Source organism: Conger conger, chromosome 5, assembly GCF_963514075.1.
Source record: "Conger conger chromosome 5, fConCon1.1, whole genome shotgun sequence".
Lineage (NCBI taxonomy): Eukaryota > Metazoa > Chordata > Actinopteri > Anguilliformes > Congridae > Conger > Conger conger.
In genome coordinates, this window is record NC_083764.1 from 52,460,554 (window position 1) to 52,484,350 (window position 23,797).

Below are 23,797 nucleotides of genomic sequence, written 5' to 3' on the forward strand. Positions count from 1 at the left end.
TCTCCAATAAACCTCCCTCAGCCCTCGCCTCAACATTGTGTTTTTCCCACATACTTATTTTTTCCTTTTAATTAAGCCCGCCGCCTTGCGAAAACAAAATGACATATTTCCTCTCGGCCTGCTTCTGAAAGATCAGGCTGCGGCGTTTTCGCCGTTGCCGTGGTTACGAACGCCGCTCGCAGCTGGATCGCGGAGCACGACGTGAGCAGGGGAAGCGCGCAGCGAGCAGAGCTCAGCGTAAAGTGGAGAGGGAAGTAATCCGTGTCTGAGCAATTCCGCTCTCCATCCCTCCGATGGAAAGAGACCCTCGGCGTCACGGATGAAAGCAAAAGCAGGGATCGACCCCCGTGGAAGCGGTCATAGGGAGGTAAGGTTGGAAAGTTTCTATTTTCTCGCAGTGGTTTGTCTGACGTGAGGTTAGTGGCGTCGTGAACATCGAACCGGCAAGCCACGCAAGAGGACTGAGCCAAGTTTCTAACTGGAATGGCTTCTGGAGTGTGTTTTGAGGGAACACATTCTGGCCTTCTAGCTACGGTTTCCACAGACAGGTTTCCTTGTGTACATTTCTTACCCTCTGTATATAGTCAGGACATCATGGTAAGGTCAACTTTTTATATTCCATTATTTCCACAGAGGGAATTAATGGATATTTCTTCATGCAGTGACTGGAAGTGTTTGTGCAGAACAAGTGAGAGTCTGTAAATGATCACAGAAAATTATAATGAAATTGGAGTGCTCGGAGCAGACGCTGGCTCCAAAAAACCGCAGCAGGCAATAATATAATGGGCTCTGTCCAGTTGTGGGGGTGGGGACCATTGACCTCAGTAATAGTTCCACTGCATAAGAGCCCAGCAGAACTGGAAGAGGCTGTACAGTAGGCTACCAGTCGAAAGGTCTTTCTTTGAAGTTACTGGTTGAATGTTTTCTCCATTTCTTGTCTGTGTCCAGAGCCTGTTTTAGCCTGACATGCGCAGACCGCCCAAACTGGTGAAACGGGAGCATTTCTGGGCGATTCCAATAGTCCACGAAAGCAAAAAGAATCAAATAAAAGATAAAAGATCCATCTATGTTCTGAAAGGGAACCATTGAGAGCAAACAATTTTTTTTGGAGATTTAAACATTTATTAAAATGTATTCAAAATATGGGTGAGAAAATCAAGAAGAATTTGCTTATTGAAAAGAATTGGCAACGTAAATTCTGCAAAATAAGCCATAGGAAATATTTTTGTATATTACCAGTGTATTTCTACTCTTTAAGGCTTCATTTGGGTCAGACTATTTGGATCTGTTTTAAAGGTTAGGTACTAATACTTCTTTCACAAGTTCATCTTTCAAGAATATGAAGTTTGAAATGCACAAATATACTTGAGAATTTGATTTAACTTTCACTTAAAAATATTCCAGTGCTGTTTGTACAAATGCCCCTACAGAATAAAAGCAATTGTGTATTTACCTAATGATCTAATGAATCATATCAGAACAATTTACTCACTCTAACCTTAATTGTCATGATATCTAATTGAAACATTCGAAAATTAAATGGCCACGCATTCAGGATGCTGTATGTTTCAGCATGTACTGACAGCCTATTTCTTTCTTTTCTTTGTTTATCAAAGCATTTAGGCCTACGTGATTAATTTCCCTCTTGATTTGATTATTTTCTTAATGACTTTGCTTCACGCTTGGTATGGGATGGATTCTTCAAAATGTTGTAGCCCCGAGCAAGACCTTTCCAATCGCTAACTGTACTAATTCGTTTGGCGAATTGGCCTGTCTCACCGGAGCTATGAATTTGTGTAAATAAATGATCCAGAGACATAGTCACACCCAATTAACCAGCCCACCTAGAACCCACCCCGGGAGCGCCCATTTCTGGCTTTACCGTAAGCTCCTCGGTGTTCCATCGCCAGCGCTGCGGGGCAGTAAGTGCTATGAGTCACGTCTGTAGAAAGTCTAAAGGAAAGCTTTGACTGAGGTGTGGCCGATGAGGATTAAATGATCGCTGTCAGGGCGTCATTTTCCCAGCCTGCTGGGGATCGTTGGGTCGTCGGTTTGTTGGCAATTGCGCGCTTCAGCAACTTTATCAGTCTGATGATTTAGAGGATACCGGAACATTCCTCTAGGAGACTTGCTAACATGCAAATTTACCTTCAGTGTGACACATTTTAAATGAAATGCTTTGGATTCCACACTTTTATTGTATTTCCCTATTCAACGTGATACCTGCTCCTACCACACTGATATATCTCCATAGACAGATTTATCATGCCCTATGGGGAAATTTGTCGTATGGTGAAGAAAATGGTGCCTGAAATTTCATAAAAACCCTCAAGGTGTCATTGTTATTCAGAAGGGTTATCACAGGCATTTTAAAATGCAATGCAATAATCTAATCTGAAACCACTTTGTTGATATTGTATGCATGCACAAATCTGAATGAATCTCGATGTCAATCTTTTTGTTTATATGTTTTAAGTATACCCATGGAAGTTCTAAATGGATGGGCGGCACGGATGGTGCAGTGGGTAGCACTGCCGCCTCACAGCAAGGAGGTCCTGGGTTCGAATCCCTGTCGGCCGGGGCCTCTCTGTGCGGGGTTTGCATGTTCTCCCCGTGTTTGTGTGGGTTTCCTCCGAGTACTCCGGTTTCCTCCCACAGTCCAAAGACATGCAGGTTAGGCTGATTGGAGAGTCTAAATTGCCCGTAGGCATGTGTGTGTGAGTGAATGGTGCATGTGCCCTGCGATGGACTGGTGACCTGTCCAGGGTATATTCCTGCCTTTTGCCCAATGTATGCTGGGATAGGCTCCAGCCCCCCTGCGACCCTGATCAGGATAAGCGGGTTCAGATAATGGATGGATGGATATTGTCCTGGATACCATTTACCTAGGGGTATCTGACTCACGTATTTGGAATGAATTGGGTATTCGAAATAATCTGGAAAGATGTAATTTATGATTCGAAACCAGTTATATTTCCTGAAAAATCACTAAAAGGGAGAAACTTGGTTTCGGTTAAAAAGACTTTTAATAAGACTTACCGTGTTTTAAAATTGCTGAAGATTTTATCATTGCTGATAGCAGATCTACTAACACCATGGCTGTAGCAAAGGATTTGAGGACTTAATGTGGAGTCGTCACGATCATGTTGCCACTGCTGTTGATAAATAAGACCGAGACAAGTGGCCAAAGAAAATAAACCTTAAAGATCCAAGATCTGGCCACCGACCAGGAAAAATATCTGATGGAGCACACAAGTCTCGCACCCACTTGATCATTTTCCCATGTTTTTTGAGTCGGGAGGCTTCTGTGTCTTCTTCAGCGACTGTGAGAGTTTTGTTTCCTGGGGTGCCTGCTGAAACTATCCCAACTGAATTTTCGGAATTCAGGATATGCAAACCCAGAGCTATATTTATCGACTTTATGTCCCTGTACAAAGTATCATTCCACAGTTCAAGGTACTTTCTTACCCAATGTAAACGATCACTTGAGACACTTTTTTCCCTTCAAAGGACATGCAAGTAAACACAGGCTTCCAGTTAATTGTGGTAATTGGTATCCGTTAATGAGGAATGAATGTACATTACGTGAGAAATCTAATGACTTAATATTCTGTCTATGTTCATTTGGACAGAATTTGTCCTAAAAATGATATATTTTTAATAATTCGTACAAAAGCAATACAATGAAATGTGCTTTCTCTAGCAGTGCTAGAAAAAAGGCTGATAGCCAACTTGACATTCCTACCTAACATTATTCATATTCTTTGTGAACTGAAAATATTGTTTCTTAAATTATTATTCTGAATGATTTTTCTAGTGCTCTCATGATCGTGACAGTTTCATGTCTCTCCTTCATATTTATTCTTCTTCTGACACATTTTATATGTAGGAGAAGGGGCGTTTACTTTGCAGATTGTCTCTGTTAATGCCTGAAGGAGCTTTGAGATTAGTTAACATCTCTCTGTCACTCAAAAATGGAGGTTGTAAATTCTGCTTGCAAATTCTTTAAAGTGAAAGGACAATTTGAGCTGTGTATTTATTTACACACGTGGTAAATATGGCCTCTCGGGTGCATTTTAGGGCACTTTTCAAAAATAGGCTGAGATGGGAACCGGGAAAGCACCCAGGTCCCTAATGTTCAAAGATGAAAGATCTGTTTATTTTTAAAGCACTGTTTTCTTGCTTCTACTGAAGCAAGGCTGTCAAAACGATGACAGGCCCCCCTTTCTTATCTGTTATAATGATAGAGATTAATATTTCCTTTGTTGGTGTGTGCATGTGTTTTCTTCTTTTTTATGCACTGTATGTGCATGTCAGAACATAACCTGATCCGAAAGACCTGCCTCACATAGTGAGCACTTTAGTACGTATTTACTGGACTTATTTCTTTTGACTTATTAAGTCTTCTGCTGTTATAGCCTATCCACTTAGAGAGAGTGTATTCAGAGATGCTCTTCTGCATACCACTGTTTTAATGCGTGGTTATTTGCGTTACTTCCTGTCAGCTTTCGACCAGTCTGGCCTTGTCCCCTGACCTCTCTCTTAAACTTGTTTCTTCCTCACAGATCACATTTCTACCCCATTCTGACATTTGGTCTGAAAAACAGCTGAACCTCTTGACCACGACTGCTTTCTTTTATGCATTTAGTTGCTGCCACATGATTGGCTGGTTAATTATTTGCATGAATAAGCTGGTGTACAGGTCTACCTAATAAAGTGATCACAGAGTGTATGTCCCAAATATGTCAATAAAGCACTGAAAAGAAACCCTCAAGCCATTTTTAATGGCAAAAAAATCTACAATACATTCTTGCATTTGCAGTATATTATACAGCTGAAACTAGGTTGCTGAAGCCAAACCCAGACTTGTTTATGCATGTAATTAATAGAGAAAGTGCAGTGCAGATTGGCCAGGGCCTTGATAACACAGTCTCATAAGACACAAGTATTCATAGCATATTAGTGTCTTAGGAACTTCAAAGGTTCAACTTTACATTGCTAATTTCCTGCCTCAGTCGTCATTAGCACAAATCTCTGTGTGCTTCCATTTCATGAAAGTGCTTTATCTCCCTCTTCTTTATGAATGGATTCTTAGACACAACACCTCTAAGGTTTCTTTTATTCCTGAATTTGCGGTAAGCTCTCTGCGATCCATTGGCAACAAGGCATATGTAGCACGCTCCGTAGGATCGGGTTTTGGGAGGTGACACCGGTTTAGGATCAGAGTAATGCTTACCCTTCCAACTGTGGTGTGTGGCCCTTCATCTGGTTTCAAGATAAACAAAATGGAGGCACCTCGCCCTTCTTTGAGAAGGGGGTCACACGTCAGCTATACCGATGCAGAGAAAGAGACTGAGACGGAGAAGGAGACGGAGGAGAACGAGACAAATACGAGTTTCTCCATCCAGTGGTAATAGCCTATGCTTAGGAAGCCATGATTATGAGTGTTGCTACCAAGAGGCAATTACAGCCACTGTTACGGCGTCAGAGCAGGAACACACGACCGCTGCCAAGAGAGAAGCGAGCTAAGTCATATCAGATTTCAGCTGAAATAAGAAATATTTGACTGGATAGATAAAAACCCAACTGTTTTCTCTCTGTTGTTTTTTTTTTTCAGGAATGAATAGGAATGCTTGACAGGGGCGAAGAAAGGATTTTGGACGCCTTGTTATGGAGTCTTCTCTTGAATAGGTAAGAATTTAAACCAAAGAAAGGCCCCCTCCCCTCCTCCGCAGTCTGCAGTAACCATTGGAGGCACGTGCTCCTTTGTGTACTTCGTATTGCAGCCGGTCTTTATGTACCATAGGTAGTGTTTTACACCACCTGATCACACGGTCACTTTGAGGTTTCCTCGGCAGACAAAGTGCAAGCGCTCTACAGCAAACAAACGGCCGGCGCCGTAATCTGCTCCCTAGAGTCCTGCCACGTCGTGTTCGCAAAACTCTCGGAGAGAGCCAGTGGGTTCTGACATGACTGGGGCATGACAGAATGTAGCCACTCTGCAAAGGGCATTAAATAAAGTGTGTGGGAGTCATGCGTGTTGTAATGGCGAGACTAACAAGTTTCCCCTTAGTCTCGTGGGACATATTTCAGAAGTGAGGTAAATTCGACTTGGAGAACCTTTGGCTTTTTTTTCATTCTTCTGACTGTACTTTTTCAAGAGAAGGTTAACACGGCCACTCCCTTTTTCTGAAGGAAGAGGCCAAGCGTGCTGAGATTTGAAACTGCTGAAATTTCTTCCTTGAATAACTTATAAAGAAACAATAACAATAAATTTGACACTGTTTTTGGGATACGGGTTTGTGTTTTCAGGAAGTTTGTGTTTGTGTGTGTATGTTTGTGTGTGTGCACGCGTATTTAGGCATGCAGTATGTGTGTGTTGCACTGTTCATGCACTGTCTAGTTTGCTATCTCTGCTTAATGAGAGCACAACATCTAAAATCTAATGTTAAGTGTTGACAGTGTTGAGGACGCTCTGATCATTCTGTTAATTCTGGGTATTAAGGTTTTTTTTTTTAACACAAATGACTAGATTCACTAAGTAACAACAGTGCAATCTCTCTGTAATATTGGGTAAATGCATGCAAGTGTTCTATCTTTAGTGGTCTTGGAAAATGTAAAATGTGACTGGCTTAGTCATCAATCAAAGGACAATGTGTGTTGTAATTAATGTTCAATATTATTATTATTATTATTTTTTTTTCAGTTTGGTTTCAGGACAAGCTTAGGTTGGAGAACATGATTATATAAAACTTTATAATTCCAGTAATTTAATGACCATTCCCTCTCAGATAAAAAGGCTTCTTTGACTTGACTTGACTTGATTTGACTTGTCTCCATAGAAGACTTGTCTCCCAGACAAGCTCCCAGACAAAGAACCATTTTGCCTAACCGAAAACCCTTGAACTAGGATTCCTCTATGGAATCACAGGATTCCTTTTGGAACCATTTTGTCTGCGAGTGTACTGGGGGCCCAGTTGACAAAATCCGAAAACCCCTGCTTACCTGCCCCTGGCCCTGGCAGTGTGAGCCTGGAACCCCAAAGGTTTCAATACCCAGGATGCAGAGTCCCCTTATTGCCAGAGAAAATGTATAATCATTTGGCAGATTTTGACTGTATTATGTAAAAACAGTACAGCAGCTTCAGATGTGAGAATAATTATAATTATTTTCACAGCTGAATCGGGGCCAGTTAGACTCAAGTGAAACAGCAAGCGAATATGCATGCTCTCCAGCTCATTAGGGGACATTTCCCTAATAAGTACTCAAGCAATGCTGATACTTGCTGTCTCTCGGGCATCAAATCAGACCAGTACATGGTCTCCCCGATGACCACTCCAGTGTGGGTTTGAATTCCACCGGATCATTTTTTGGCTAGTGATGAGGCGCCCTTGGGACATATTGGTTGCTCCCATAATTGGTTGCTTCCCTACGGGAGGCTCAGCCAAGTAGTTTGTCCTCTCTGTCTCATCGCTGTCCATTGACGTCTCCTGACAATGTGGCACCTCCATGAGTCATGTCCTTTCCAGATTTTCTTGTTAGTCAGTGTAACTGCAAAATCAGATTACTTAGGTAAGATTTTTCTTAAATCATTATTACAAGACCATTGTAAATCCCTATCATTGAAAAAGGCTCACTGACATGTTGACTCACCCTCTGCCTGTGCTTATAGTCCTTAAATTCTGGTTTCAAAATGTACAGATGACAGGCTGACACTCTGTACCAAAACATTGTAGAGCTGTACAATAATTCAAGCTCATTGGTTGAAAATTGGTTCTAATTTCCACACCCAATGGCATGGGGAAGGGGGGTGGGACGTTTCAACGTCGGCGCATTCACAGAGAAGGGGGGGGATAAGCAGTGTTGTGGTTTGAGGGTGTTTGTTGCTGCAATTCCTCTCTTGACCATTAGAAGTCGGAAATAACCTATTATACCTTTAAATTAATTACCAAGGAAAAATGGTGGATTTGTTTCCTGTAAGCAGGCATATGATTAGTCTGTACCAACATGTGAAATGGAATTTAACATTTTTCAAAAATTATGAAAAAATTATGATAATTTGCCCATGGTAGGCCTGCATTGCCTCCCATTGCTTCAACATGCTCAGTCAATTCAGGAAGGAGCAGACTACCACATAAATCCTCCAAAAATGAAGTGGCCAACTGCTGCTGCAGTTTGTGAAGTCGAGCAGTAACTCTAAGTGTGCATGTCAGTTCCTGGCAACTCTTATTAACTGTATAGCAACCACCCACTGGTCTGTTTAATATAATTGCTTTCACTTTTGGTCACTCACAAAGAAGATTATATTTCTCATTTCATTAATTCTTTAATGTGACAGGCATTAAAAGGATTAGGGTTAGTAATTCTGTTTTTTTCCCCCTATGTTTAGCTCCAAAGACTTACACATACTGTGAATAAATATGAAAATTTAACCTCCAGCCTTGTAAATTTTTTCCATTGCTAAATTAAAAGCAGATGTCTGAATACGGTATTTTACTGTACACACACTCATGGTCACACATGCACACAAACAATCTCTAGTTTTTTCTCTTTTACACATTCTCGCACCTCCCTGGTCTGTAAGCAAAGCCAAACCCGGCATACGGCTGTATTGGAGCCAATTGCATATATTATGTTTGATAGATTGCAATGGCTTTCTTCCATAAGCTCTGTTATAACAAAGCAGGGGGTGTTTTCAATTATGAGGGTCTAGACTTCAATCCAGGGGCTTAGCAGCAGCAGTGCCACAGCTGATGTTTTGGGCTGCTCTGGCTCACAATGAGGGAGAGAGCGGTTCTGAAACGAATGCTACGACGTGTGCCTACATGATTAGACCTGGGACACGGGCATACAATGTTGCACCTTTACTAGGCTGCAGGCTCATTTAAGATTATGGTTTTTAATATGGTCATTTCCATTTAAGGTGAATTTTCCATTTTCCATTGCCTCCCTCTCTGTGATGCCATTTTGAATGGCCCCAAAGACCTGCAGCTGTGGGAGGACAATTAGTGGATTGGAGCTGTAGCACTTGGCACATACTGACTTATCACTTATCACAATGCTATATAGATCATTTAGACTCATCTCACATAAGGTTGCTTTAACCCTGGTATGTATGATGTGTGGAAAGCTTTCTGTGTGAGGATAATTACTCAGGAGGGCTTTGCTGGGGTACAGTGACATAGTGCTATTGGAAAAACTGCTTTTGTTTAACGCTTTGTGTGACATGTTCATCCCTTTTTTCCCCAAATTGAATTTCCAGTCATATTTTTGTCTTACCATGTCCCTTATAGTGAGTAATGTTGGCCACAAAATGGGCTAAACAAACGCGACATTAAAGGAACTTATGTCATCCCTATATGCCTTCCTCCCTTGCAAGGGTATCTAACCATGTTCCTGGACATCTACCATCTCATAGGTCTTCACTCCAACCCTAACAAATGCATACCACATTCAACAGCTAGAGATCTTGTTGAGCTGCGAGGTAGTAGAATCAGGGTGCCAAATTAGGGTTGAAATGAAAACCTACAGGACACCAGATCTCCAGGAACAGGGTTGGTCACCACTCCTCCCTTGGATGTTGCCATGACAACAGCAAAGGGAGGAGAGCATGTCTGGATGACGTATGATGGTCATGGTTGGTCACCGGTCTGACGGTTGTTGCTGTCAGGTTCTATTACCGCCCAGTCCCTCGACTCGATATGCACATCCTTCACTTTTGGACTCTTCAGTGCCCCCTGGTCTCCCCTGAATGGAGGCTAAGGCAACAGAGGCTGGTGGATGGGGCGATATTCCTTTCAGAAGGTCCAGTGGAGATTCTGAGCTAGGAGCCTCTCTGTCTGCCACTGACAGCTGAGGGGCGCATTAAACGCACTATGGTGCCTCCTGAATCACCTCCTGCCACCCAAACCCCCACCCCCACCCTGCCGCTGGCTGGCTGGCTGGCTAGCCGCCTGAAATTAGGGGGGTCACATGTATAAACACCAACTAAGAATAGATTATAAACATGGTGGCTTTCGTAAAACTGAGGGGGCCAGCAAAAATACCCGACCAGGCGGCAGGAAGGCTGCGGTGCCAACTCGCTTACCGAGCTGCCAGGAGCCTCCGTGAGGTCTTATTGCTCCTCTGTTATCCTGCGTGACCCACATGCTGCACTCAAATGGTTTTAGAAGCACCGTGCTGCAAATTAGCCCTTTTTATCTCCTATAATGCACAGACTGGCTCCTTAGCATGTGAACTTCGGACTAAAATAGATGCTGTTGCTTTCCAGTTAATTTGAAAAAAATTTGCTTGCGCTTGTTAGGTGGAAGGCGCAAATAGTAAATAAAGTGACGTTGGTCACTTTAAGGTTGCTTTGAGGCATTGGAGATCCCTGCCATTTTACTACGTAAGTAGCTGACAGCCAGTCCATAGAAAACCCCCCACGTCATTTTTGACGTCTGTTTCAAATAACTTCCTTGAGCGTCACAAGCCCATTTTAACACTCTGTGATACCTGATACCCGTCATTCAGCCGCTTCAGCTTGTTACCCAACTGCATATGTAGGTGAGCCCTTGTTTAAATCTGCCTCGTTACTGTTCTTGTTATAGCTCTTAATGGGGGTAGCCTTTCAGGAGGCTGTGGGGCCTAGTTCAGGTTCCTCATGGTAAAAACAGGGAGTGGAGATTTGAGTTAGGAATGCTTCCCCTAGGCCATTCTTTGAACATGCGGGTCCTAGCTGCGAATCCAGTGATTTACAGAATTTACAGTACAAAAGAGACAGAAAAAGCCAACATTATGTTGCCGACTGAGTTTCAGTCATGGAAAATGTATACACAGCAAGCATTTCCACTTGGCAAGCATATAATTTGCATGTAGTCATTTTCTTCAAGCTTTGTGGAACATGCTTGCAATCCCATTAAGTCTTAGCGATTAGTCGTGAGCCCGGGATCTTGGATCAAATTCACGGTGACCTTGCTCAAAATGCCTCAAGTGTTGTAAAGTGGATCGGGAATGTGCATTGCTCTGAATTTGAACGTCAGGCTCTGATCCAGGAAGGCAGGTGTGGACTTGCAGACCAAACACAGTTATAAAGGACATGATGTTCCTCTTGAAGATCAATCTATACGTTGAATGCTATAATAGACGCAATGGGGCAACATTGAGGTAGGATAGGAGAGTTGCCGGTTGGATCCCGCCGTGGGTGTGTCTCTGAGCAAGACGCCTAACCCCCAATTGCTCCAGACGAGCTGGTTGGTGCCTTGCATGGCAGCCAATCGCCGTTGATGTTTGGGTATGAGTGTGTTTGTGTATGGGAGAACGCGAAGCATCAGTTGTACAGCGCTTTGGATAAAGGCGCTATATAAATGCCAACCACTTACTATTTAGTAATGCAGCCATCTATGACGTGAACCTATCTCAGGCAGATGTCAAGTAAAGGGGAGGTCTCTTTTATCCCACTGCGCATGAGAGAAAGTGAGAGTGAGAGTGATAGTGAGTGGAAGTCTGAGAGACAGAGAAAGTGAGTCAAGGTGAGAAAAAGCGTGAGAAAGAGAGTGACCAACAGAGAGACAGAATGCATGAGTGCCAGTGTGACATAGATCATATGGTAGAGTAAAATACTTTGTTTGAGAGAAAGAGAAAAGAAGAGAGAGGGCAAGAGAGGGAAGGAGTATTTCAGGTGAATCAGGCCGGTTTTAAGAAATTTGTGTCTCTGCTGTCCTGAAAGAGGACTTCGAGAGAAGTCTCTTTCCAGCTGGTCTCTTCTGAAATGTTTACACGCGTGCACTGTTTACTGTGGAAGGGGCCTGGGAGGTTGGAGGGAGCCATTGTCAAGGGCCTCTGTCTCCTCACATTAATATCCAACACCCCACCCCCACACATCTTGTGCCAGTATAGCTGCGACTATACTGGAAATACACCACAACCTCTCCTGCCTCATTGCTTTATTACAGTTGGGTTGTTGTAATGTTAAACATGTCGTGGCCGACATTCACATATTTCCCATCCTGAAATCGAGCAACCCAACATGGGGTCCTGACCCACAGTTTGGGAACCCCTGCATTAAGGGCTTTAGGTCCATTCACGTCTCTCTCGCTGCTATGGGAAATGTGTCACACAAACATTTCATACCAGTTATGCGGTGGTTATTGCGGAGCTACTGAAACATTTTCCTATTTTCTGCCTGTACATGTTCGCATTAGTTGATAATTATGTCTGCAGCTCAAAGTAATCCTCCACCACTATTATCCCCTCTCATTAAATGCTCTACTGCCTCAGCCAAAACCTGTTGGCCCTTAAAAGGGAACTACTTAACTTAATACATTTGTGACTCTCTTGGGTCCTCAATCCGAGGGCTTGAGACTTGACTTTGGAACCCCGGGGGGGGTGGGATTTATCCCTCCTCTTCACCACTGTCGCCACCAGGCCATGAAAACCTGCGCTCCTCCTTTTATCCTTTTAATAGCCAGGGAGGTCCAACTGCTGTCCCCTCTATGTGAAACCCATACTACCCACAGGAAGGAGATAATGTGGCAGGTGGGGGTAGACAGGGGCAACAATCCGGATTTTTGGGAATCAAGGGAATGACCCCCCCCCCCCCCCCCACTCAACATGTCTAAAGGCTCGCTTCCACAGAAATCCAATATTCTGCAAGAACATAGGTGGATATAATGTACACTCAGCAGTTTATTACGTATTTATTAGGCTTGTTTTTTTAGACATATTGGTTTTTTGCTGCTGTAACCTATCCACTTACGGGTTTGACGTGTTGTGTGTTCAGAGATGCTCTTCTGCATACCACTGTTGTAATGCATGGTTATTTGCGTTACTATCACCTTCTGCTCACTGGATGTTTTTTTGTTTTTTCTCTGCAAACTCTAGAGACTGTTACACATGATGATTTTATGCATTACATGATAAATTTAATTAAATATTTTCGCATTAACAAGCTGGTGTACAGGTCTACCCAATAAATTGCTCACTGAGTGTACATCTGCATGCTGTGTCAATGCTCCCAAGAATTGTCAGTACTAGTCTCATTTAGACCATCTCAGGAAATTAATGTCATAGTATCACTGTGGCCCAATGAACTCGAATCATAGTTCAGCCTACTCTTTTGTTGTTGAAGGCCAAAACCATGGTTGCACGAATCAATTCGATTTCTCGACGTCCTCCAACCGTGGAGGAGGTCACACTCCTGCCGTGTCCCTCCCTGTGGTGCCTCATTGTTCGAGACGGAATCTGGGGACGAATGACTCACATCAGCTGACTCAACTTATTCCATCTTTGTTATGATGAGTGAAAAGATTCTATTCACTGCATTTCAAAGGCCGGGCCACCCTGTATCTTTTCCAGAAAGAGTGCTGTGGTCCCCTCTTAGAAAATCATCCTTGACTGCAACTGATTGTTTCTGATTTCAACAAAGGATATGTATAAATAAAACAAATATGAATAACTCTTCTCTACTCTAGGCACACATTGTACTCATTAAAGGATTGATGTTGAGGGAACACCCTTATATCATCAGTGAAAAAATAAGTTATACTGTAATTACAGAATTACAGTATAACATAGGTTGGTGATAGTTTATGCCATTAAAAAGCATAGGCATGCTGCACAGGTCTGTAATGAAGACAATATAAATGTACTTAGATGGTAACCTTTCTCAAATCATAAATCCAGACCATGCATGAAAATGAAGGGAGCCACAAAAACACCCCACTGTAAACTTGCCTGATTATCCAGTATATTTATAACGTCTGGATAGAGCTTCCTGTTTGCAGTGATAATATTTTGACTTGGGAGTTCGCTGTGGGCCATCAAACAATCGCAAGGTAACGGGATCCTTCTAATGAATTCTACACAGTAGTAACAAATGGCTAACGTGACCCCCAAGGGTACAAGTAGCCGCTAATTTGGCTGTGGTCACACGCACCCTGAACCGTGGAGACAAAAAACCTTCAGTAAGAAACCAGAGCGCGCGATGTGATCACTGACCCATTTTCAGTGTGTTTGGGGATTATTCCTGTCCTGGCCTGTCCTCTTGAGCACAAATCCTATCCAAATCATTTTGGGGAAATATCCAGCTCTATAAATGGATAATATCATTGTTTAAAAAATGTAAATAATGGGCACTGGAAAAACAGAGGTGATGATTTCTTGTAGATGGAGATGGAGATATGGAGATTTTCCCAGATGGATTCACACGCAAATCGCTTACAACTGAAATTAGATTTTTATGAGGGAAATTTTTGGATGAAGGTTTTGTGAAGACTGATTGGTTGAAAAGCCTAAATTATTCCTGTTTTTCGCTTTTTCTTTACTTTACTTGCAAATGAATGAAAACAACCTCATGGTGATGATGTTCTTGTGATGTCAGGTCAGAACTATTGATCTTTTCAAATGAAATACTGTGGACAGTGTGTTGAGATGGAAGGAATGGGTAATGAAATGGCCTGGATTCAATCAACATTTGTCCTTGTGTAACTCTAACTCACACATTCGTGTGTTTCTTCACAAACACAGTTAAGCAAGCTCGTTTCGGTGACCACTGGCCTTGCCGAGCTGCATTTGGGAAGACATTATAAGCCAGTCTTTATACTGTTGATTGCATCCTGGCTAAGCTCTGTGAGGAAAGTGGAAGGGTTTTTGTTGGTTGATTTTTTCAGAATCCCTCTCTTATATTCCTGTGTTGTTTTCAAAGAGAACCAGAATGAACCTATGCAAATGAAAGTGAAAATAGCAATATTTAACAACTTGTTATTCTTGTCCCACTTCCCTGTAGCATCACTGCTGTTGGGATTTGAAGCAGTGTGTCAATGGAATCAATTATGGATGGGATGGGGAAACATTTTATCAATGCCGCTTCCGGCCTTGTAAACAGCCTTCTGACGCTAAAATTAAAGCACCAGAAAGCAACGTACAGTATCCAGTGTAAATGCACAGATCCCATTTTCCCTAATTGTGGAGATACAGTATCAAAGAAGAGTCCAACCCCTGCTTGCAGGGCAGATCCCAAAGACAGGCCTGAGTCTGACAGAAATCGATCGCTGACAGACTTTCACGGTCACTTCCACAATGGTCGTAAATAAACCGGAGCTTTTAAAGGCATCTTTAGACCTGGCTTTTCTTGTCCACTTCCGTGAACAGGCCTTCCAGTAAGTGAGCCATTCCCTAGGGATTTCTGGGTATTCCGATATAACAACAATCACAGGCTCAACGACATTGTTCAGGGCCATCTCTTCTTTCCCTAAAAAGACCACTGTTCTGAACTGTGGCATTTAGTTTCTTACCAGCAGATTGTGTCTTGGAAGACTTTATATGTGGAAACGAAAATATAAATAGAAAGTAGAAATATTTTTATAATGAAATATAGTTATCTCTATTTTTTACTAGCAGTGTGAGACCCTCTGCGCTTTCTGAGGGGAGAATGAAGTTACGGAAAGCCAACTAGGCAGTACGTGACAAATTCTTATTGCGTAAGATGTTGGCTATCATGTTCCCCTCCCCAGAGTCCTTCTGAGAGGGTTTTTTGCTGCGAGGAGCCTCTGAGTCAGACTGGCGAGGCCTCGTCTCGGCGTCTGTCTCCCCTGAAAGCGGGAGGCATCTGATCGAGTGGGATCCTGGGAGATTCCAGCGCTCTCACTTGACCCTGAAGTTCCGGCGCTGGGGACCCCGGTGATGGACGGTGACAGCAGTTTGGGATGCCGGTGGTGGCCTCACGCACCCTCACCGGCCCCAAAAACTGCCATTTTTTGAAGCTTCGCCTCTTGGCTCCTGCTGAGTGAGCACTTTCTCAGACGAGGCACTCTGCCCTTCAGTTTCAGTTTTGTAACCCCCCGCCCAATCCTATGCGCTGCAGGGCTTGTCTAAATAAACCTCTTGTGTAACAATTGGTCAGAACACACTGGTTCAATTTATTTTTCTTATGTACCGACCTGCATCAGCGCTATCTTTCTCGATCAAAGTCAGAGCTGGTGACACTGTCATCAATCCTCCCGTTCTTAATTCCCCTCGAGCAGCGGAGTGGAATAGTTGCTGTTAGGGTGTATTTTTTTACTTTCAAATCCTTGATAAGTCTCTCCTTGAGAAAGGTACTTAACCTCAAGTGCTTCTGGAAATAATCATCTGTACAGTATATGGACAAAATGTGAGGTTTAAGGTTTATTTGTAAATTACTCTGGATTACGACAAGGCCTTCATATTTCCTTATTTCCTGCATTATTGTAATTACCAGAATTAAGACAAATTATTTTTTTCTCCAAAACAATCCAGTAGTAAACAAGTAGTATAAAGGATGTTTTCATGGGGAGTATTCCAGGAAAATCAAATATGCTGCATACAATGGGATCTGTAAGTATTTGGGCAGTGACATATTTTCTGTTGTTTTGACTGTACTCCAGCACATTGAATTTAAAATGAAACAATGAATATCCGGTGCAGAATGATTTTATTTGTGGGTATTTACATCCGTATCAGGTGAAACATGCAGGAAGTGCATCCCTCTCGCAAACATGGCAACAGACATCAGAGCCGAGAGAAGAGGACAAAGGAGAAATAGAATAAGTCAGGATATCGTCTTTTAGTGAAGGATTAATAACTTAGAATTAAGATACATGTTGCACAGTTACACAATAATCACTCTACCACAGGATAAGTAAGTTGAGCCACACACCCAAAGATCAAATTCCCTGCCAGCTATGGCTCTTTACCTTTCCTTGCTTCCGGACAAGTTGGCTACCAGACCTGGGTTCAAATAGTATTTGTTTGGATTTAATTACTTTTTGGCATTTGTCTAAACTTGCCTGGTGTATTCGAACAAATGAAACAATACCAAAAGTGTTAACCCTGCCAATTTGCTCCTCCTTGCTGGCTCAAATGCACCAGGCAAGATCAATAGACACAGAAAAGTATTTGAATCCAAAACAAATACTATTTGAACCCAGGTCTGTTGGCTGTATTTTTGTACTGTGCTGTCCAAGGTGCTGGACACTTTGTCCCAGCCTTTATGTATAATTTTGTTTTTCTGCTTATCACGACTCATTTATTTTTAGACATAATATGAAACTGGTATTTGTACTTGATGTAGGATGTAGCTTTCCATTTTAAATAAATCAGGCCCTGAGATTTGCAGTTCCTTATTTTACTAATTATCCACAAACAGGGTACCCAGCCCTGATAATGGCCGACCTGAGGTGATCACTCTTGGCAATAGCAAGAAGAAACCCCATTAACTGCAGCCAACTGTCGACTACAGCGGATGGGATTTTTCAAGTGATTTTGTGGCAGGTAGGAATGCATAATTGCCCTCCAAAGGGATAGACTTAGTTTTTGTACTGATACTTAATTTCAATACAGGTTACATAATAGTAAGGTGATATTATTATGTAAAAACTCATTGTTGTCATTGTTTGAGAGACTGCTGGATAGTCCCGATCTCCAGCGAGCACTCTAACCATGATCAAAATTTGAGATAACACGTGGCTTCAGCTGACCATTTGGAGCATTTACCATTTCCTGAAGGTCATCCTAGACAGATGTTGAGAACATATGGCCGAACAACAGTGTCCCTGACCTGCCTTCCTCCTGTCACGTACAAGCCTTGAAATATGATATATTGTTTCTGCAGAATTCCAACATCTTTGGAACATTCTGGAATTTATATTTCTGAATCGATTTTACTCCTGTGTAATCTGGCATAGGACAACGTAAAGAGAGTGGATTTAGATGACTTGTCCAGTTCTATAATGGTCTAGTCGTGAGCATATAAGGAAGGAACGTTTGAAGGGAAGCACTCCATGTGTAAATTCTAACTTCTGGTTTTTTCTTTTCCTTATAAACAAAGCTCCGAGACCCTTGAGAATGAGCCAAGGGCGTCTGTTAGCCTGTCTGTTATCTGGGGAATGTCCCACATGAATTTGGAGGCTAATTAACGGAGAAGGAGGCCATTAATCACCACCGGGACAATCTTGGATGTTTGGTAGAGCGGTGGCGAAGCAGTTAAGGTCCCTGCTCCATCTCATGGTGCACCAGGCTGCAAACGGCAAGCCATCCAGACAAATTCAGGTCAGCTGTCGGACAAGATTAACAAGGACAATTGGGAGAAAGGGTCCTGGATGAAATCTCAGTTGTTTCATCTAGCCGTCTCCCTTGCTTTCACATGGGAGTCGATTCTGAGGGAATTGTTCACTTCCTTGACTGCTGTTACTCCCATTACTATTGTTAGTAGGCCCTAGTCCCCAATCCCTTCTTTTCTTCACCTCCCAGCAATTTTCCCAAAACCCACCAAATTGGCCAATTCAATAGGATAACTTTTTAGACACTTGGGAGCATGATAACAAAAGACAGAAAATATTCAGAACTTAAAATGGAAGTCATCACCTTCACAGTCTGCTATATTTTATTATCTTTGGTTCTAGCATTGTTTCCCAGGGACGGGGATGTCAGTCCGCAGGGTACTCCCCACCTCAGCTCACTATAGTGTTTGTCTGGTCAGTCCTACGCTGGTCAGGTGAACTGATCAGTTCAGAAGTAATTTGTGTTGCCCTTTGAAATCGATGGAGGACTTCGCAGTGCTGGGATGGGCCACATCTGCAGTTTGGCATTTAGTTGGATGAGAAAATGGGTAGAAAACAGGAAGTACATGGCTTGTATGGGTGTAGTTCAAGGTTTATTATTTTACAGCCTCCCACATAATGAGTTTGCGGTCATAAGGAGGCAGAACTAATGACCAGAGAAGCTGCTCTATACTGGCCCTAGTACATGTACCTTCTGAACTGGAACTTGCTGTTGCATGCCAGCAACTGTCTATTAAACACTAAACCCAAATGTTTGCTTTTAAATGGTGCTGAGGGTGGTTCAGTGAGGGAAGGAAAAGCCAGGGTAACCATGTTGTTGAACATAATCAGCCTTCTAAGGGTTGTCAACATGATATGTGTTCTGCGCACTGCTGAATGACGAACAGGACACTTTCTCCTCAAGTGCTTTTTGGTCTTGTCCAAAGGCGTTCAAGTTTATATAATGCTGCCATTACATGTGCACGTTAAAATCAATTTAATTCCTTAGCGTTTATGGAAGATGCCCTTTACAAGGCTCACAGCACTCTGGTTTGCAGCTTGAAGTGAATACCCTGTCTTTTCGCAAACAGTTAATTTCCCTCTCGTACAGCTTGCATGTATGTGACCAACATTTTTATAGCCTGAAGGCCCTCTTTCTATGTGTCTAGGCTTGGGAACCTGTCCCTCCAGTTACCACCTGCCTCTCGCCTATGCAATGTTCCTGACTCGCTCATTTCCCCAGCGCCGGTCGTACTGTCCTCCAGGGCCTCTTAAAAAAACGGCAGGGCCCTGCTGTGCAGGGTAACAACTTCAATAATTACCTCGCCACTGGAGAGGATGTGGCTCCACATGGTAGAGATGGAAATTATATAGGCCTCTGAGCCCTATTCTGCTGTGGCCAGACCTCTGCAGATCCCTGACTATGAGACACCAACTACTCCCACCCCCGACACCCTTCACACTCACGCCTGCCTCCCACCTCAACCCCACCCAACCCCACTCTCCTTCCCCCAAGAGTGTTTTTTTTCACATCCAGGCAAGCTGATTTGAAGAAACCCAAAATGATGAAATTACAGGGATGCAAGGCCAGAATCTCCCAAAATGCAAATGCGCATGGTAGTCAATGCAGACTTAATTGGTGCTCTGTTTTTTCCCTCGGTTGTAATTTTTATGTCTGTTTTGATCTTAGCAAGTGGAAAACTTTTTGTGTGAATGACCCTTTGGCTCTACAACAGAAATTCTCTTGTAGCACTGAGTTGGATGTACTATATCTTTTTTGTAAGCTGTCATCTAAATTGGTCATTTGAGAGCATGTCAAAACTGTGTTCCCAATAAAGGACCAAAATGACTATCCAAGTTAATAACCAACAGATTTCAGACCATTGAGACCTAAAGCCAAAGAGGGTTATTATTTATGCACAGCCATTTTGCTATCCCTTCAGTTCAGGAAGGAAGCCTTCTCTGCCGACCTTATAAGGTTAAATGGTGTAAGGGATTCAGGAAGCTTTGGATAAGCAAAGACATGACTCATTCTTTATCCTGTGAATGGAGCATTGCTGAAAATTAGACACTGTTTTCCACGCCGTTCCCGGGGGGCAAATGAACGCTCGATCCCCGCCTCTGACCGCGGCGTGTCATTTACTACTAATGAGGTGCGTTAAGGTTTACACATCCGTGCCTGCGTCTGTTTCCTGCTCGTCACAGATGGACTTTGCACTGAACGTTTTACACATTTTTTTCTTGCCAAAAAATGTGTTTTAAAAATATATTCTTCGAAAATGTCGATTTTATCTGTCTATGTTCTGCAGCTTTAGTGGAATGTTTTCTTTTTTTATATATAAATACAGAGGGTGCCAGCTTCATATCTCTGGCAAGAACTGTAATTTTGAAGGAATTAAGGTTTATCCCTGTATTTCATAGGGTGCTGGCTGGGTGGAGCGATAGAGCAATTTGCTTCCCTGAAGAGTGTACAGGAGCAGAAAAACAACAACAGACAAACTAAAAGACAGTACCCCCCGTAATTCAGTTTCAAATCACAAATCCTCTTGCTGCTGAGCCACTCTGTATCCATGGAAGTGGTGAGCTTGTGTGGTTTTGCTTTTCATTTCCTTTGGAGTACTTCTCTGGAAGACCAAGCTGGAACATCCCTAAACTTTTGACTTTTGTTTTTGTGCCTCTTGGATGCAGCCACTTTGCCCTGACCTCTTTTTGTGCTGTTTTTACTCGAGAAAGGTCCATTAAAAAATCAATAAATTGTTGATGGAGAGGAGTACTGTAGTGTGGTAGCTGAGCTCGACAGTGTGGGTTCGATTGGCTTTTAACTACAAGCAGCCCACCCCCTCCCTTCCCCCCCCCAAAACCAGAGCCTTTTAAAAGTCTATTTCTGGGCTTGTTAGGGTTCTTGAACAAAGGCCTCTGGCATTATGGGAACTGATGTGCCAGTGGCCCATTATGTGGTTCAGGGGCCACAGTGGCATTCCCAACAGACACGGAGTCAGAGTTAGGGCTGAGCATCCTGATTCCTGAAGGGCCGGAACCATGCTAGTTCTCCATGCCTGTGAAGTACATTGCTATCAGAGATGGGGAGGGGGGTGTAGGTTGTTTACGATGAGGTTGAGTAGCTAGGAGACGGGGTGAAATAGCGGGGAACAAAGGGGAAGGCTGTACCTTTAGCCTTTGGAGTAAGGCTGAGAACAGGGCTTTCCCGGCCGTTGACCGTGGTGACGGGGAGATAAGGCGGTAGGCTTGAGAGGAGCCAGATCAGAGCCAGGCCTGAGTGTCCTCGCCACTTCAGATATAGATGAAACAAGGCGTGACGAGAGCAAAGTTTCAGCTGCGGAGGTCGCGCTTCACCAGGGCTGACCCTGAGTGCTGATGCACCTGGGAGTCCCATATGGGGGGTCTCAGAGAGGCTTGTTTGGCGACCAATGTCTTCACACACACACTCACACGTATACACATCTATACACACACACAGACTGACACACATAGCCACACAAGCATACACACAAACATACACAGATATGGACACACAACAACACACAAACACGCAAATGCACACTCACACAAATGCACATGCGCACACATACACACACGCAGACTGGCACGCACGCTTACACAAGCGCACACCCACACACATATGCACACTCACACACACGCAACGCGCACACTTATAAAGACACAAGCGCAAGCGTAAATGTGGCACACATACCCATATGCATTTGTCTGCAGGGTGCATTGGAATACAGCATTCAGAGCGTAACATAAACACAGTCAAACAAGCACATGCTGCAGTCTATCCAGTGTGCCTCACACAGTAGGCAGTTTCCTGCAGGAGCCCCTGAACATCAGCGTCTGGCCGGAAAGCCCTCCTTCCCAAAAATGGTCCCCAGTTGTATAGTGTTTTGGGTAAAGTCTGTGGGTTGAGCTCTACATATAGACTTGTTGCACCGGACAGCTGTGATCACATGCGTAACGGGCCTGGGGCGGCTGCCTATAGGGGGGAGATGAAGTGGGGAGCGGCAGCTCTTTATTTGCGTTGCCGTGGTTGTTTTTTCTTCCACGCAGACCCATTTCGTGGAATGTCCCTGAAACTGGAGACGTCTCTTTTTCACCGGAGGAAATGCCTTTGGGGGGAGGGGGAGGGGGAGGGGTCCGTATTTGTGAAAACGCTCCATAGGGTATAATCACCTGATGATTGCTGTGTCCAGGTCTGTCGGAAAACGTAGGTTTGGAAAAGACGACTTTCCTTGCCGCGGCCCTTCCATACGCTTGGTTAATTTAGAGACTTACCACCGACCCACTGGCTAGAGGACCTGTAATTTTCTGCGGTTGGTAAAGGATGAGGTGTTCTTTAGCATGCATGTAACCTTAGCTAATGCAGAACCTCTGCTGTTCAACTACATTTTCAGCGTAGATGTAAGCTGTCCATTTTTAGGCCTAATTTAATTTACTCGGCTAATAGTCTTAGTCCTTGCAAGGGGGGATGGGGGGCTTTTTTACAAAATGGAAAACGTTATTTTTACAAAAAGACAGGTTTATTTATGCCACAAAGGACCTCACTGAAATCCAGGTGAAGGTGAAAGGTCTTTGAAACTGCTTCATTGAATACATCTGTGAAGATGTCATGTCAAAAACATGAAAAACCCCAGATTCTCCCCGTCGCATATTTTCTGTTTTGAAAGCGACAGTGAATGCGACGGCCTGTTTTTCGTGTTATTTATTTCCCGCGAAAGGGGCTTACAGCGAGAAATATTTATGAGACACTAGTCTGCAGAAGCTGAGTTTTGTGAAGCACATGAATTACAGCAAGCCTGGGCTTTCAGAAGAAACTCTGAGGCCTGACATCAGATAACCACACGTGCCTTCACATCTGAAGCTCGTAAGCCCCAGATTGATGCTTTACTGCTGGCTGAGATTTCTCAGCTCCGCTTCTTCTGCATATCTGTTTCTTTGTCATTTACAGCTTAGCCATTTTTGATCGCAAAGTTTGAGATGCTGTTTTGAAGGACACGCTGTTCTTAAGACTAGGTGTTCTGCTGATGGTTGTTTTTTTTATAATTGAGATATTTTATTGGTTATGACTCTAGCAGACTACTGTTGTATTTGGCTTCTGGTGCACAGCAGTTAGGAATTTCCATCTCTGTATTAAATGCATGTATCCATTTTTCATTATTACTGAAAAATGGTATGCTAATACCACTAGTTGGACTGTTATTTTTATTGTGCCGTGACAGCACGGGGTAAAATCTTGAGTGGTTGCTCCTGTCTGATTTTCCAGGATTATAATCTTTAACCGCAGGACAAATACCAAACTCCTTTTCCAAAAACACAGATGTATCTAACAGGTTCACGTCAGAGCAATATATGCCATATACAGTGGCTTCAGAAAGTATTCAGACCCCTTAATTTTTTCCACACTTGGTTGTTCGAAACATATTCCATTTCACAATTATTTAGGCCACTGAGCTCCTGGGAACACTCAAAGCTTTAGAAATGGTTTTATACCCTTACCCTGATCTCTGCCTTGCCATAAATTTATCATGGAGGTCTATAGAGAGTTCCTGGGCTGGTTTTTGTCCTGACATGCCGTATGAATTGTGGGACTTTATAGACACCGTGTGTGAGCCTTTCTAAACTTTGTCCAATCAATTAAATTTGCCACAGGTGGCATCCAATCAGGTTCTAGACACATCAAGGATAATTTAAAGCAAACAAGAGGCACCTGGCCACATTTGGCATACATTTCTAAAAACATGTTT

At 43.1% G+C, this 23,797-nt stretch overlaps 1 protein-coding gene across 1 annotated transcript in view; it reads left to right on the forward strand.

Moving 5' to 3' along the window:
• ppp2r3a (protein phosphatase 2, regulatory subunit B'', alpha) overlaps positions 1-23,797 on the forward strand; it is an 82,704-nt gene that overhangs the window by 12,586 nt on the left and 46,321 nt on the right. The window contains exon 2 of the mRNA XM_061242113.1: positions 5,618-5,691. The gene's annotated coding sequence lies outside the window, so the exon portion shown is untranslated. The remainder of the gene's footprint in view (positions 1-5,617; positions 5,692-23,797) is intronic.